At 36.2% G+C, this 15,479-nt stretch overlaps 1 long non-coding RNA gene across 3 annotated transcripts; it reads left to right on the top strand.

Annotated features, from left to right (window-relative positions):
* Nucleotides 1-1,617: 1,617 nt before the first annotated feature.
* LOC107458842 (uncharacterized) lies at nucleotides 1,618-5,315 on the top strand. Of its 3 annotated transcripts, none has more exons than XR_008001276.1 (9): nucleotides 1,618-2,087; nucleotides 2,385-2,405; nucleotides 2,868-2,941; nucleotides 3,024-3,106; nucleotides 3,254-3,385; nucleotides 3,511-3,725; nucleotides 3,803-3,858; nucleotides 3,991-4,065; nucleotides 4,646-5,315. It is a non-coding gene; the product is annotated as an uncharacterized LOC107458842 (long non-coding RNA). The 3 variants fall into 3 exon arrangements; XR_002365900.2 differs by having other exon boundaries at nucleotides 3,024-3,159; nucleotides 4,018-4,065; XR_002365898.2 differs by having other exon boundaries at nucleotides 3,024-3,159.
* Nucleotides 5,316-15,479: the final 10,164 nt, after the last annotated feature.

The raw sequence follows: 15,479 nt of genomic DNA, 5'->3' as shown, positions 1-15,479 counted from the left end.
AATGAAAACATCCCTAAAAGTAGCTTGAACTTACTAAAAACTACCTAAAAACAATGCCAAAAAGCGTATAAATTATCCGCTCATCAATGTTGCAGGCCTTGATGAGCTCGGTGTGCTCATCACTGATGGTGAATACCACAACTATAATGAATTTGAAGGAAGTTTGAAAAATCGAAGGGCAAAGTGAAAAAAATGAATTATTAGAATCAGAAACTGATAAAGTATTGCTAAATCACTAAGAGAAGAAAAACCTAAAATTTTGATAACGAATTTCTGAATTGCTAAATTACCGGTTTAGCCTGCAATAAGTTCATGCAATAGAGAACTAAGAAAAGTGGAATCCAATCTGGAAGAACAATTAACTCAGATAAAATCACAAATTGATAAGAGATATGGTAAAAGATTGCAGCAGAATACAAATTGGAGCACAAGAACATAAATGAGAGTAAGATTAAGGAACTTGTACCTTATGACTAGAGAGCGCCTTCTGGCGGAAACGGGAAGAGCGAGGGAAAGTGAAATGGGGAGGTTCTTGTCGATGTATAGGTTGCGGAGATTGGAGAAGCGGAAGGGGACAAGGTGGAGGAAGATGTCAGGGGAGACGGAGGCGCCAATTCGGAGGGTGGAAATGACCTAAGGCGGCAACGACGGTGGCGATGATTACAATGAACTTAGGGTTTCCGCGGTGAGCTCTCCCTTCCCTTTCTCACACTCACACCCGCTGATTGTATTTCCCCTTTATTGCAAATTTTCAATTGACCTACAATTATTAAAAAAAGTTATTTTAATAAAAATAATACTGGCCATAATACTATGGCCACTAAAAATTTTCACTAAAACATAATTTTTTAAATATTTTTAGTGGCAATAATAATAATTGCCATTACAATATATAATATTAATGACAAATATATAATGGCCACAAAAACATAACTTAAATTACAAAAATAGTAGCTATTGTTTTATTGCCACTAAAAATTTGTCGCTAAAACTAATTATTCTTGTAGTGTTAAAACAAAAAATATATGATGCAATGGCAAGATCTGTTTCTCTAAGCCTTAAATTCTTTGTTGCTTGAAATGAAACCGAAAAACACTACACAATGTATTGTAAAAAAATAAGTAATATAACTGATTATTGTTCATTAATTTATTAAGAAGACGTTGAGTTAATTGATTCATGATAATAGTTCGTCCACCTTGTTGTTCAACAACTGTAGTTGCTCAGCTAGTTCTTGTAAAATTTTTATGAGAATTAGACTTACTTCAACATTATATTATCACAAAAACAAGAATGAAACAACCAAACCAATTAGGAAATAGAAATGAGTTGCTTAATAAAAATAGATAAAAAAGAATTTATGGTTACCATTATGAAAATAAGTTGGGAATTCGTGTCTGCCCACTTAGTATTATAAGGGTGTAGCGAATCTATATTTGTGGACTGAGTCTTTAACTTTGAAGCATCCATTAACTATCTCTTCACTTAAAATATAAAAATGTGTTGAATATTTTCTTTAGCTGTGAAGTAAAGCATGTATATATAGATTGTGTTTTTTAAAACAAGTTAGTTGTATAAATGTCTCACTACTTTTCCCACTACAACAATTTTGTTTATTTGTGGGAGTTCTTTAAAGGAGGTTTCTGACAACCTTCATAACAGTTCATTTTGGCAATTTATTAAACTCCCCTACATAGAACTCTCACTATTTTTACAGGATTAAAATTTCCATTCCCGCAAACACACCTAAACAAATAGAATAGTGAAACCCCCAAATCAAACCCTAAACAGAATTTCTCAATTTTAATAGATGAGAAACGCTGCGATGCTGCACCTCCAGCTACTCATTTCACCACCGCCGACTCAACCACATCTGAGCCTACATCCACGCACCACCGTGCTAGAAGCGTAAGGCCAGGTCCCTCTCACTAAAGTGCATCAAATCCGCATGGCGTCGCTACTGCTTCGTCTTCTACGGCGGGTCTTGCCGCTTGTTCTAGCTACCTCTTCAGGAACTCCGATTCTGATATCTGGAGAGTGTCCTAACTCGATTCCACCTTCTTCCTTCAATCTCCACAACCAAAATGGTTAGCTTCTTCTTCCTCTTTGATCCCTTCCTCGCACTAACGCATCTTAGATCAGGAATCAACACTCACTTCCATTTTGATTTCCTTATTCCTATTACGCCTCTCTGATTTTGAGATTGTCAATCGTTTCTGTTATCTATCGATGTATGTATATGTAAACCTAGAAAGGTGATGCTCTTGGTTTTGCTTTGTTTTTTCACTATTAGTTCCTGCGATTTTGGCTTCGAATTGAATCTAATATTGAATTGTCAATTGACTTGTTATTTTGCTTGTTTGTTGTTCTGCTCACATTCGCAGCCTCTCAGACTCGAAATTAAGGTATGATTTGTTCTTTTGTATTTTGGATTATGAGGTTTGTTTATGTTCAGTTGTTTAGAAAGTTTTCTAATTTAGTTTTGTGGTGATGTTTTTAGTGAATTAGGTTTCTAAGACAACACCATGTGATCTCTTTTATGACCTTGTCTCCTAATAAGTCCATGGCTACCATCTCATATGCTTTCTCCACCAATCATTCAAGTGAAATTATGTTTATAGCATATCCTTTTGTCTTTATATATGTTCATAATTGCAAGTATTTAGCAGCAACACAGTCATTCACATCCTAAAGCACAAAAAGCTGAAAAATATATATTTTTTAATTTTTATTTCTTATACTAATTTTATGTCTACTCATCTCTGGCAACAAAGGGTGCTTCAACAATTTGAGGATGAAAATTTAATTAAATTTCCTTCACATTTTGATTATACACTCGTCACCTCTTGGTTATTTTCTCGGAGCAGGAACATAAAAAGGCTATGAACAAGCTTCAGCAAGAATGTGAAGAAAAAATTGCAAGATTAAAAGTTGAGGTTAAGTGAGTATTTGATAATACACATAAAAAAGTGTCTATCAGTGAAACTTTTCTGTTCATTATTGATCTCTTTCTATTATTTCAGGGCATGTCTACATAAGGAAGAAACATATGAATCAACCACAAGTCAGCTGCATCAAGATTTAACAGCATATAAAAATCAAATATGTAAGTCCTAGCTAATAGGTTGGACCAAATCCATTTTGAAGTGGAATCAAAATGTAAGGCACTTTGTTTTTCCAATAATTGCATTGTTTTCAGTTTTCACATGTTGGTAAAGGCCTGAAGATATGTTTGCAAATCATCATTTGACAGATAATGTTGAGATTCAAGACTTGATAGAATGCCTGCTAGCTGAGCAGAAAGAAAAAATGAGTTAATTTACTTCTTACTTTAATTTGCACATCAATCCGGCTTTGCTTGTTCGAAACTATTGAGCATGAGGAGGTATTAATTTAAATTTATTCTAATCTTAAATCTTAATTAGTACTCTTATAATATAATATAGTTTTTTGTATGCCAATTTACTTCTTACTTTAATTTGTATGCTAATCTTAAATCTTAAATCTTAGTTGCACTTGTCAAATCAACTCAAGCTTCTATTTCTTCAAAGCGAGATAACAGTAACATTGCTGCTACCGCAACTGGCAGCAGCAACAAGCATGTTTCATTACTAAGCTATGCTAATAAAAGAAGATCTACCCCCTAACAAGTTGCTTCAGATGTCAGACAATTTTTAATAATTTGACAACATCAGTCATGAAGAAATTTGAAAGTGCAACAACTGGTACGTCAGATTTCTTTGCCATGTCTTTTGCAATCTCTATATCTATGATGTTAAAGTGAGTTGTCTTCTAAATGCAGGCTTAGAAGGCGATGTAGATGCATTCTGCACTTACATCATTAATTGAAAACAAAAGGTACCTGATTCTAATGAGTTGTTAATTATATCGTAAAAATCTTTGCTTTCTATTATTATTATTATTATTATTATTATTATTATTATTATTATTATTATTATTATTATTATTATTATTATTAACCATGGGTAGGAACAAAATTCCTCTTGATTTATCAAGCACGTGCAACAATACAGCCAGCTCTAAATGGTGCTTGCTTTCGACAGAGTAAGATATTTCCATTTTGATTAAAGGTGTTATAAGATTTTTCATTGTGCTAGATTTATTTGGATGCTTTCTATGTTCAAGAGTTCATATTTCAACAATTGTTTATCAGTTCTTTTATACTTCTCTTTACAAGCTAAAGTTTTCCTTCTCTATGTAGCTTGCAAAATTCTTTCAATCTATCAGTTATGATGATCTATCACACCTTCTTTAATCTTCAATAATCATTGTCTATTTTGACTCATACATGGGTACATCTTATAGTATATAAATAATTGCCTTAAACCATTTCACCATAGCATCAAATTTCTTTTGGTTCTTTACTTCTCATATATGATTATTTGATCATCCAACTTGCTCTGCCTGAGACTTCATGAATTGCTTTGTTCAGATTATATTCCAAGCTCTTGAACTTTCATGGAGATAAATATTGATGAACGGATAATTTATACGCTTTTTGGCATTGTTTTTAGATAGTTTTTAGTAGGATCTAGCTACTTTTTAGTATATTTTTATTAGTTTTTAAGAAAAATTCACATTTCTAGACTTTACTATGAGTTTGTGTGTTTTTCTGTGATTTCAGGTATTTTCTGGCTGAAATTAAGGGACCTGAGCAAAAATCTGATTCAGAGGCTGAAGAAGGACTGCTGATATTGTTGGATTCTGACCTCCTTGCACTCGAAATGGAATTTTTGGAGCTACAGAAACTCAAATAATGCGCTCTCAATTGCGTTGGAAAATAGACATCCAGGACTTTCTAGCAATATATAATAGTTTATACTTTGCCCGCGTTTAGACGATGCAAACTGGCGTTCAACGCAAGCTTTCTGCCCTATTCTGGCGTTAAACGCCAGAAACAAGTTGCAAGCTAGAGTCAAACGCCAGAAACAAGTTACAAACTGGCGTTTAACTCCAAAGAAGGCCTCTACATGTGAAAGCTTCAATGCTCAGCACAAGCACACACCAAGTGGGTCCGGAAGTAGATTTCTGCATCATTTACTTAATTCTGTAACCCTAGTAACTAGTTTAGTATAAATAGAACTTTTTACTATTGTATTAGACATCTTGGATGCTGGGATTTTTGGATTATCTTTTGATCCTTTGATCACATTTTGGAGGCTGGCCTCTCAGCCATGCCTGGACCATAATCACTTATGTATTTTCAACGGTGGAGTTTCTACACACCATAGATTAAGGTGTGGAGCTCTGTTGTTCTTTGAGTATTAATGCAACTACTACTATTTTCTATTCAATTCAAGCTTATTCTTATTCTAAGATGTTCACTCGCACTTCAACCTGACGAATGTGATGATCTGTGACACTTATCACCATTCTCACTTATGAACGTGTGTCTGACAAACACTTCCGTTCTACCTGCGAAAGCTAGAGTGTGTATCTCTTGGACTCCTGGTCCATGCGTATGATTGCCTCTCCTGACAACAGAGCCTTCAATTCCTTGAGATCAAAGTCTTCGTGGTATAAGCTAGAATCAATTGGCAGCATTCTTGAGATCCGAAAAGTCTAAACCTTGTCTGTGGTATTCCGAGTAGGATCAGGGACGGGATGACTGTGACGAGCTTCAAACTCATGACTGTTGGGCGTAGTGACAGACACAAAAGGATCATTGGATCTTATTCTGACACAAGTGAGAACCGACAAATGATTAGCCCTACGTAACCTGTAGTTGGACCATTTTCACTGAGAGGATGGACAGTAGCCATTGACAACGGTGATCCCCCTACATACAGCTTGCCATAGAAAGGAGTATGAAGGATTGGATGAAGGCAATAGGAAAGCAGATATTCAGAAGAAACAACGCATCTCCATACGCTTATCTAAAATTCTCACCAATGACTTACATAAGTATCTCTATCTTTATTTTATATTTATTTATATTTTAATTATCAAAACTCCATAACCATTTGAATCCGCCTGACTGAGATTTACAAGATGACCGTAGCTTGCTTCAAGCCAACAATCTCCGTGGGATCGACCCTTACTCACGTAAGATTTATTACTTGGACGACCCAGTGCACTTGCTGGTTAGTTGTGCGAAGTTGTGAAAAAGAGTTAAGATTACAATTGTGCGTACCAAGTTGTTGGCGCCATTGAGATCACAATTTTGTGCACCAAATTTTTGGCGCCGTTGTCGGGGATTGTTCGAGTTTGGACAACTAACGGTTCATCTTGTTGCTCAGATTAGGTAATTTTCTTGTTTCAACCTTTATTTTCTTTTCAAAAATCTTTCAAAATTTTTTCTTCTTTTTTTTCATCTTTCCAAAATAATTTTTGAAAAACATATAAAAAATTAATAAAATCATAAAAACAAAAAATTTTGTGTTTCTTGTTTGAGTCTAGTGTCAATTTTTAAGTTTGGTGTCAATTGCATATTTTTTTTAATTTTTCTTAAAAATTTTCAAAAACTCATGCATGGTATTCTTCATGATCTTCAAGTTGTTCTTGATAAGTCTCCTTGTTTGATCTTAAAATTTTCTTGTTTTGTGTCTTTTCTTGATTTTCATATGGATTTTTGAATTATTAGTGTTTAAAGTTTAAAAATTTCTAAGTTTGGTGTCTTGCATGTTTTTCTTTTATTGAAAATTTTTCAAAAATAAGTTCTTGATGTTCATCAAGATCTTCAAAGTGTTCTTGGTGTTCATTTTGACATTCATAGTGTTCTTGCATGCATCTTTTGTTTTAATCCAAAATTTTTATGTATTGAGTCATTTTGTGGTTTTTCTTTTTTCTCATTAAATTCAAAAATAAAAAATATCTTTTCCTTATTTCTCTCATAAATTTCAAAATCTTTGGGTTGACTTAGTCAAAAATTTTTAAAATAAGTTGTTTCTTGTTAGTCAAGCCAAGATTTCAATTTCAAAAATTTAGCTTTTCAAAATCTTTTTCAAAATCAAATCTTTTCTTTTTCCTTTTATTATTTTCGAAAATTCCTTAAAATTAATTTTCAAAAATCTTTTTCTTAATTTTATCTTTTATTTTCGAAATTATTACTAACATTTAAGGATTTGATTCAAAAATTTCAAGTTTGTTACTTTCTTGTTAAGAAAGATTCAATATTTGAATTTTAGAATCATATCTTTTAGTTTCTTATTAGTCAAGTCATCAATTTTAAAAATCAAATCTTTTTCAAAAATTTGCTTTTCAATCATATCTTTTCAATCATATCTTTTTAATCATATCTTTTTCAAATCATATCATTTTCAAAATCAATTTCAAAATCTTTTCTAACTTCTTATCTTTTCAAAATTAATTTTCAAATCTTTTTCAACTAACTATTGACTTTTTTGTTTGTTTTACTATTTCTTATCTTTTTCAAAACCACCTAACTAGTTTTCTCTCTCTAATTTTCGAAAATTCCTCACCCTTTTTCAAAATTCTTTTTAATTAACTAATTGTTTTAAATTTTAATTTTATTCTATTTCTTCTCTTAATTTTCAAATTCTAACAAAATTTTAAAATAAAAACAAAAAATATTTTCCTTTTTCCTTTTTATTATTTTCAAAAACTCTCTCTCATCTCCTTCTATTTATTTTATTTATTTACTAACACTTCTCTTCCACTCATCAAAAATTCGAACCCTCTCTCTTTGTGTGTGTTCGAATTTTTTCTTTTCTATTCTTCTTATCTTCTACTCACATAAAGGAATCTCTATACTGTGACATAGAGGATTCCTCTTCTTTTCTGTTCTCTTCTTTTTCATATGAGCAGGAACAAGGAAAGAGGCATTATTGTTGAAGCTGATCCTGAACCTGAAAGGACCTTGAAGAGGAAGCTAAGAGCAGCTAAAGCACAGTACTCTAAAGAGGACCTAACTGAAATTTTCAAATAGGAAAAGTATATGGTAGCCGAACCCAACAACAATAATACAAGGAAGGTGCTTGGTGACTTTACTGCACCAAATTCCAACTCCATGGAAGAAGCATCTCAATCCCTGCCATTGGAGCAAACAACTTTGAGCTAAAGCCTTTTGATGCAATAGAATTGCAAGTTTCATGGACTTCCATCAGAATATCTTTTTCAGTTCTTAACTGAATTCTTGTAGATCTGTGATACTATTAAGACCAATGGAGTTGATCCCAAGGTCTATAAGCTTATGATTTTCCCTTTTGCTGTAAGAGACAGAGCTAGAACATGGTTGGACTCTCAACCTAGAGATAGCCTGAACTCTTGGGATAAGCTGGTCACGGCTTTCTTAGCCAAGTTCTTTCCTCCTCAAAAGCTGAGCAAGCTTAGAGTGGATGTTCAAACCTTCAGGTAGAAAGAAGGTGAACCCCTCTATGAAGCTTGGGAAAGATACAAGCAACTGACCAAAAAGTGTCCTTCTGACATGCTTTCAGAATGGACCATCCTGGATATATTCTATGATGGTCTATCTGAATTGTCTAAGATGTCATTGGACCATTCTGCAGGTGGATCTATTCACCTGAAGAAAATGCCTGCAGAAGCTCAGGAAGTCATTGACATAGTTGCAAATAACCAGTTCATGTACACTTCTGAAAGGAATCCTGTGAGTAATGGGATGCCTCAGAGGAAGAGAGTTCTTGAAATTGATGCTCTGAATGCCATATTAGATCAGAACAAAATGTTGACTCAACAAGTTAATTTGATTTATCAGAGTCTGAATGGATTGCAAAATGCATCCAACAGTACTAAAGAAGCATCTTCTGAAGAAGAAGCTTATGATCGTGAGAACCCTGCAATGGCAGAGGTGAATTACATGGTTGAAGCCTACGGAAACACCTATAATCTCTCATGGAGAAATCATCCAAATTTCTCATGGACGAATCAACAAAAGCCTCAACAAGGCTTTAATAATGGTGGAAGAAACAGGTTTAGCAATAGCAAGCCTTTTCCATCATCCTCTTAGCAACAGACAGAAAATTCTGAGTAGAGCCCCTCTAGCTTCACAAACATAGTATCTGATCTATCTAAGGCTACTCCATTAGGAATTTGGAGGCACAAGTGGGCTAGCTGAGTAAAAGAGTAACTGAAACTCCTCCTAGTACTCTCCCAAGCAATACAGAAGAGAATCCAAAAAGAGAGTGCAAGGCCATAACCTTACTTGGTGTGGCCAAACCTAGAGAGGAGGAGGAGGACGTGAATCCTAGTGAGGAAGTCCTCATGGGACGTCCTCTAGACAAAAAGGAGTTCCCATTTGAGGAACCTGAGGAATTTGAGTCTCATCTGGAGACCATAGAGATTCCATTGAACCTACTTCTGGCATTCATGAGCTTTGATGAATATTCTTTCTCTGAAGAGGATAATGATATTATTGAAGAGCAAGTTGCTAAGTACCTTGGAGCAATCATGAAGCTGAATGCCAAGTTATTTGATAATGAGACTTGGGTGGATGAACCCCCTTGCTCACCAATGAACTGAATGACTTGGTTAGGCAGACATTACCTCAAAAGAAATAGGATCCCGATAAATTCTTAATTTCTTGTATTATAGGCACCATGACTTTTGAGAAGGCTCTGTGTGACCTGGGGTCAGGCATAAACTTAATGCCACTCTCTGTAATGGAGAAACTGGAAATCTTTGAGGTACATGTTGCCAATTTCTCATTAGAGATGGTAGACAAATCCATGAAAAAGGCTTATGGACAGGTAGAGGACGTGCTAGTAAAGGTCAAAGGTCTTTACATCCCTGTTGATTTCATAATCCTAGATATTGGGAAGGATGAGGATGAATCTATCATCCTTGGAAGACCCTTCCTAGCCACAACAAAAGCTGTTATTGATGTGGACAGAGGAGAGTTGATCCTTGAATTGAATAAGGACTACCTTGTGTTTAAAACTCAAGGATCTCCCTTTGTAACCATGGAGAGGAAGCAAGAAAAGCTTCTCTCAATTCAGAGTCAAACAAAGCCCCACAGTCAAACTCTATGTTTGGTGTTGGGAGGCCACAACCAAACTCTAAGTTTGGTGTTGAACCCCCACATTCAAACTCTAAGTTTGGTGTTAGGAGGTCCCAACAATGCTTTAAACATCTGTGAAGCTCCACGAGAGCTCACTGTCAAGCTATATTGACATTAAAAAAGCGCCTATTGGGAGGCAACCCAATTTTATTTATCTATGTTATTTCCTTTTTTTTAGGTTGATGATCATGTGGAGTCACAAAAACAACTGCGAAAAATTAAAGAAAAATAAAAAACAACATTAAAAATAGCACACCCTGGAGGAGAAATTTACTGGCGTTTAAACGCCAATAAGGGTAGCAGAATGGGCGTTTAACGCCCAGTCTGGCACCATTCTGGGCGTTAAATGCCACAAAGAAGCACCAGACTGGCGTTAAACGCCAGAAAGAAGCAACAAGCTGGTGTTAACCGCCAGAAACAGGTTGCAGCTTGGCATTTAATGCTAGAAAAGGAATAAAAGCTGGCGTTTAACGCCAGAACAAGTAGCAGTCTGGCGTTAAACGCCAGGATTGCATACTAAGGGCGTTTACATGCCTAATTGGAGTAGGGATGGCAAATCCTTGACCCCTCAGGATTTGTGGACCCCACAGGATCCCCACCTACCCCCACCTCTCTCTCTCTCTCTCCCTCTCACACATATCTATAACACTCCACCCAAAACACCACTCACCTATCAAATCCTATTTTCTTCTCTATATTCTCTTCACCAATCACCTCCATCACTCTTCCCCAAAAATCCCCCCTCTTCGCTCTTTCATTTTCACACATCACAAACACTCTCCTACACCCTTGGCCGAACCTTTATCTCCCTCCATCTCCTCCATTTTCTTTTTCTCCCCCTTCTTTCTTTCTTTTTTTGCTCGAGGACGAGTAAACCTTTTAAGTTTGGTGTGGTAAAAGCATTGCTTTTTATTTTTCCATAACCATTTATGACACCTAGGGCCAGAGAAACCTCTATAAAGAGGAAAGGGAAGGCAAAAGCTTCCACCTTTGAGTCATGGGAGATGGAGAGATTCATTTCAAAGGTCCATCAAGATCACTTCTATGAAGTTATGAACAAGAAGAAGGTGATCCATGAGGTCCCTTTCATGCTCAAGAAAAATGGGTATCCAAAGATCTGACATGAAATCCGAAGAAGAGGTTGGGAAGTTCTTACCAACCCCATTCAACAAGTCAGAATCTTAATGGTTCAAGAGTTTTATGCCAATGCATGGATCACTAGGAACCATGATCAAAGTATGAATCCGAATCCAAAGAATTGGCTTACAATGGTTCGGGAAAAATACTTAGATTTCAGTCCAAAAAATGTAAGGTTGGCGTTGCACTTGCCAATGATGCAAGAAAACGCACGCCCCTACACTAGAAGGGTCAACTTTGATCAAAGGTTGGACCAAATCCTCATGGACATATGTGTAGAAGGAGCTTAATGGAAAAGAGACTCAAGAGGCAATCCGGTTCAACTGAGAAGACCGAACCTTAAGCCTGTGGCTAGAGGATGGTTGGAGTTCATCCAACGCTCCATCATTCCTACTAGCAACCGATCTGAAGTGACTGTGGATCGGGCCATCATGATCCATAGTATCATAATTGGGGGGAAGTGAAAGTTCATGAGATCATACCTCTAGAACTCTACAAGGTGGCTGACAAGTCCTCAACTTTGGCAAGGTTAGCCTTTCCTAATCTCATTTGTCACCTATGCAATTTGGCTGGGATTGACATAGAAGGAGTGATGAGCAGATAATTTATACGCTTTTTGGCATTGTTTTTAGGTAGTTTTTAGTAGGATCTAGCTACTTTTAGGGATGTTTTCATTAGTTTTTTATGCAAAATTCACATTTCTGGACTTTACTATGAGTTTGTGTGTTTTTCTGTGATTTCAGGTATTTTCTAGCTGAAATTGAGGGACCTGAGCAAAAATCTGATTCAGGCTGACAAAGGACTACTGATGTTGTTGGATTCTGACCTCCTTACACTCGAAATGAATTTTCCAGAGCTACAGAACTCCAAATGGCGCGCTCTCAACGTTTTTGGAAAGTAGACATGCAGAGCTTTCCAGAAATATATAATAGTCTATACTTTATTCGATATTAGACGATGCAAACTGGCGTTCAACGCCAGTTCCATGCTGCATTCTGGAGTAAAACGCCAGAAACACGTCACAAACCAGAGTTAAACGCCAAAAACATGTTACAACTTGGCGTTTAACTCCAAGAGAAGCCTCTGCACATGTAAAGCTCAAGCTCAGCCTAAGCACACACCAAGTGGGCCCCGAAAGTGGATTTCTGCATCAATCACTTATCTCTGTAACCCTAGTAGCTAGTTTTAGTATAAATAGAACTTTTTACTATTGTACTAGGGTCTTTTTGGACCACATCTTTGGTCTCAGTTTTAATCTATTGTACATCTTAGGAGACTATTGATCACGTTTTGAGGGCTAGCCATTCGGCCATGCCTGGACCATCACTTATGTATTTTCAACGGTGGAGTTTCTACACACCATAGATTAAGGTGTGGAGCTCTGCTGTACCTCGAGTTTTAATGCAAAGTACTACTATCTTTTATTCAATTCAGCTTGTTCTTATTCTAAGATATTCGTTGCACTTCAATATGATGAATGTGATGATCCGTGACACTCATCATCATTCTCACCTATGAACACGTGATTGACAACCACTTCCGTTCTACCTCAGAACGAACGAATATCTCTTGGATTCCTTAATCAGAATCTTCGTGGTATTAGCTAGAATTATTGGCGGCCATTCTTGAGAATCTGGAAAGTCTAAACCTTGTCTGTGGTATTCCGAGTAGGAATCAGGGATTGAATGACTATGACGAGCTTCAAACTCGCGATTGTTGGGCGTGGTGACAGACGCAAAAGAATCAATGGATTCTATTTCGACATGATCGAGAATCGACAGATGATTAGCCGTGCTGTGACAAAGCATTTGGACTATTTTCATTGAGAGGATGGGATGTAGCCATTGACAACGGTGATGCCCTACATACAACTTGCCTTGGAAAAGAGTATGTAGGATTGAAGGAAGGTAGTAGGAAAGCAGAGATTCAACAGGGACAAAGAATCTCCAACACTTATATGAAATTCCCACCAATGATTTACATAAGTATCTCTATCTTTATTTTATATTTTATTTATTATTATTTTTGAAAACCTTTATAACCATTAGAATCCGCCTAACTGAGATTTACAAGATGACCATAGCTTGCTTCAAACCAACAATCTCTGTGGGATCGACCCTTACTCACGTAAGGTATTACTTGGACGACCCAGTGCACTTGCTGGTTAGTTGTGCGGAGTTGTGACAAAGTATGATTCACGTTTGAGAGCGCTTCCAAGTTTTTGGCGCCATTGTTGATGATCACAATTTTGTGCACCAAGGAGACATCCTCATTGAAGAGGACAAGCCTATCACTAAGAAAAGGATGGAGCAAACAAGAGAGCCCACTCATGGACCTCAACAAGAGCATGAGGAAATTCCTAATGAAATTCCTGAGATGCCTCAAGGGATGCATTTTCCTCCACACAACTATTGGGAGCAACTCAACACCTCTTTGGAAGGCTTGAGTTACAACATGGACCAACTAAGGGTGGAGCACCAAGAGCACTCCATCATTCTCCATGAGATTAGAGAAGATCAAAGAGCTATGAGGGAGGAGCAACAAAGGCAAGGAAGAGACATAGAGGAGCTTAGGCGTTCCATTGGATCTTCAAGAGAAAGAACTAGTCGCCATCACTAAGGTGGACCCGTTCTTTAATTTCCTTGTTCTTATTTTTCTGTTTTTCAATTTTTATGCTTTATGTGCTATCTATGTTTGTGTCTTCATTACATGATCATTAGTGTCTAGTGTCTATTCCTTAAATCTATGAATAATTCCATGAATTCTTCACTTATCTTAAATGAAAAATGTGCCTAATTACAAAAGAACAAGAAGTACTTGGATTTCAAATTTTATCTTGAAATTAGTTTAATTATTTTGATGTGGTGGCAATATTTTTTGTTTTCTGAATGAATGCTTGAACAGTGCATATTTTTGATAGTGAAGTTTATGAATGTTAAAATTTTTGGCTCTTGAAAGAATGATGAACAAAGAGAAATATTATTGATAATCTGAGAAATCATGAAATTGATTCTTGAAGCAAGAAAAAACAGTGAATAGCAAAGCTTGCGAAAAAAAGAAAGTGGCGTAAATAAAAGAAAAAAAAGAAAGAAAAAGAAAAAAAACAAGCAGAAAAATCCAATATCCCTTTAAACCAAAAGACAAGGGTAAAAAGGATCCAAGGCTTTGAGCATTAATGGATAGGAGGGCCCAAGGAAATAAAATCCAAGCCTAAGCGGCTAAATCAAGCTGTCCCTAACCATGTTCTTGTGTCATGAAGGTCCAAGTGAAAAGCTTGAGACTGAGTGGTTAAAGTCGTGATCCAAAGCAAAAGGAATGTGCTTAAGAACTCTGGACACCTCTAACTGGGGACTTTAGCAAAGCTGAGTCACAATCTGAAAAGGTTCACCCAGTTATGTGTCTGTGGCATTTATGTATCCGGTGGTAATATTGGAAAACAAAGTGCTTAGGGCCACGACCAAGACTCATAAAGTAGCTGTGTTTAAGAATTAACATACTGAACTAGAAGAATCAATAACACTATCTAAAATTCTGAGTCCCTATTGATGCCAATCATTCTAAATTTCAAAGGATAAAGTGAGATGCCAAAACTGTTCAGAAGTAAAAAGCTACTAGCCCCGCTCATCTAATTGGGACTAAGTTTCATTGATATTGTGAGATTTATTATATATTCTCTTCTTTTTATCCAATTTTGTTTTCAGTTGCTTGGGGACAAGCAACAATTTAAGTTTGGTGTTGTGATGAGCGGATAATTTATACGCTTTTTGGCATTATTTTTGGATAGTTTTTAGTAGGATCTAGATACTTTTTAGTATATTTTTATTAGTTTTTAAGCAAAATTCACATTTCTAGACTTTAATATGAGTTTTTGTATTTTTCTGTGATTCCAGGTATTTTCTGGCTGAAATTGAGGGACCTGAGCAAAAATCTGATTCAGAGGCTGAAGAAGGACTACTAATGCTGTTGGATTCTGATCTCCCTGCACTCGAAATGGAATTTTTGGAGCTAAAGAAACCCAAATGGTGCGCTCTCAATTGCGTTAGAAAATAGACATCCAGGGCTTTCCAGCAATATATAATAGTCCATACTTTCTCGCGTTTAGATGACACAAACTGGCATTCAACGCCAGCTTTCTGCCCTATTCTAGCGTTAAACGCCAGAAACAAATTTCAAGCTAGAGTCAAATGCCAGAAACAAGTTACAAACTGGAGTTTAACTCCAAAGAAGGCCTTTACACATGAAAGCTTCAATGCTCAGCCCAAGCACACACCAAGTGGGCGTGGAAGTGAATTTCTACATCATTTACTTAATTCTGTAACCCTAGTAACTAGTTTAGTATAAATAG

This window comes from Arachis duranensis, chromosome 7, assembly GCF_000817695.3.
Source record: "Arachis duranensis cultivar V14167 chromosome 7, aradu.V14167.gnm2.J7QH, whole genome shotgun sequence".
NCBI lineage: Eukaryota > Viridiplantae > Streptophyta > Magnoliopsida > Fabales > Fabaceae > Arachis > Arachis duranensis.
This window is presented reverse-complemented; position numbering and strand designations above follow the sequence as displayed.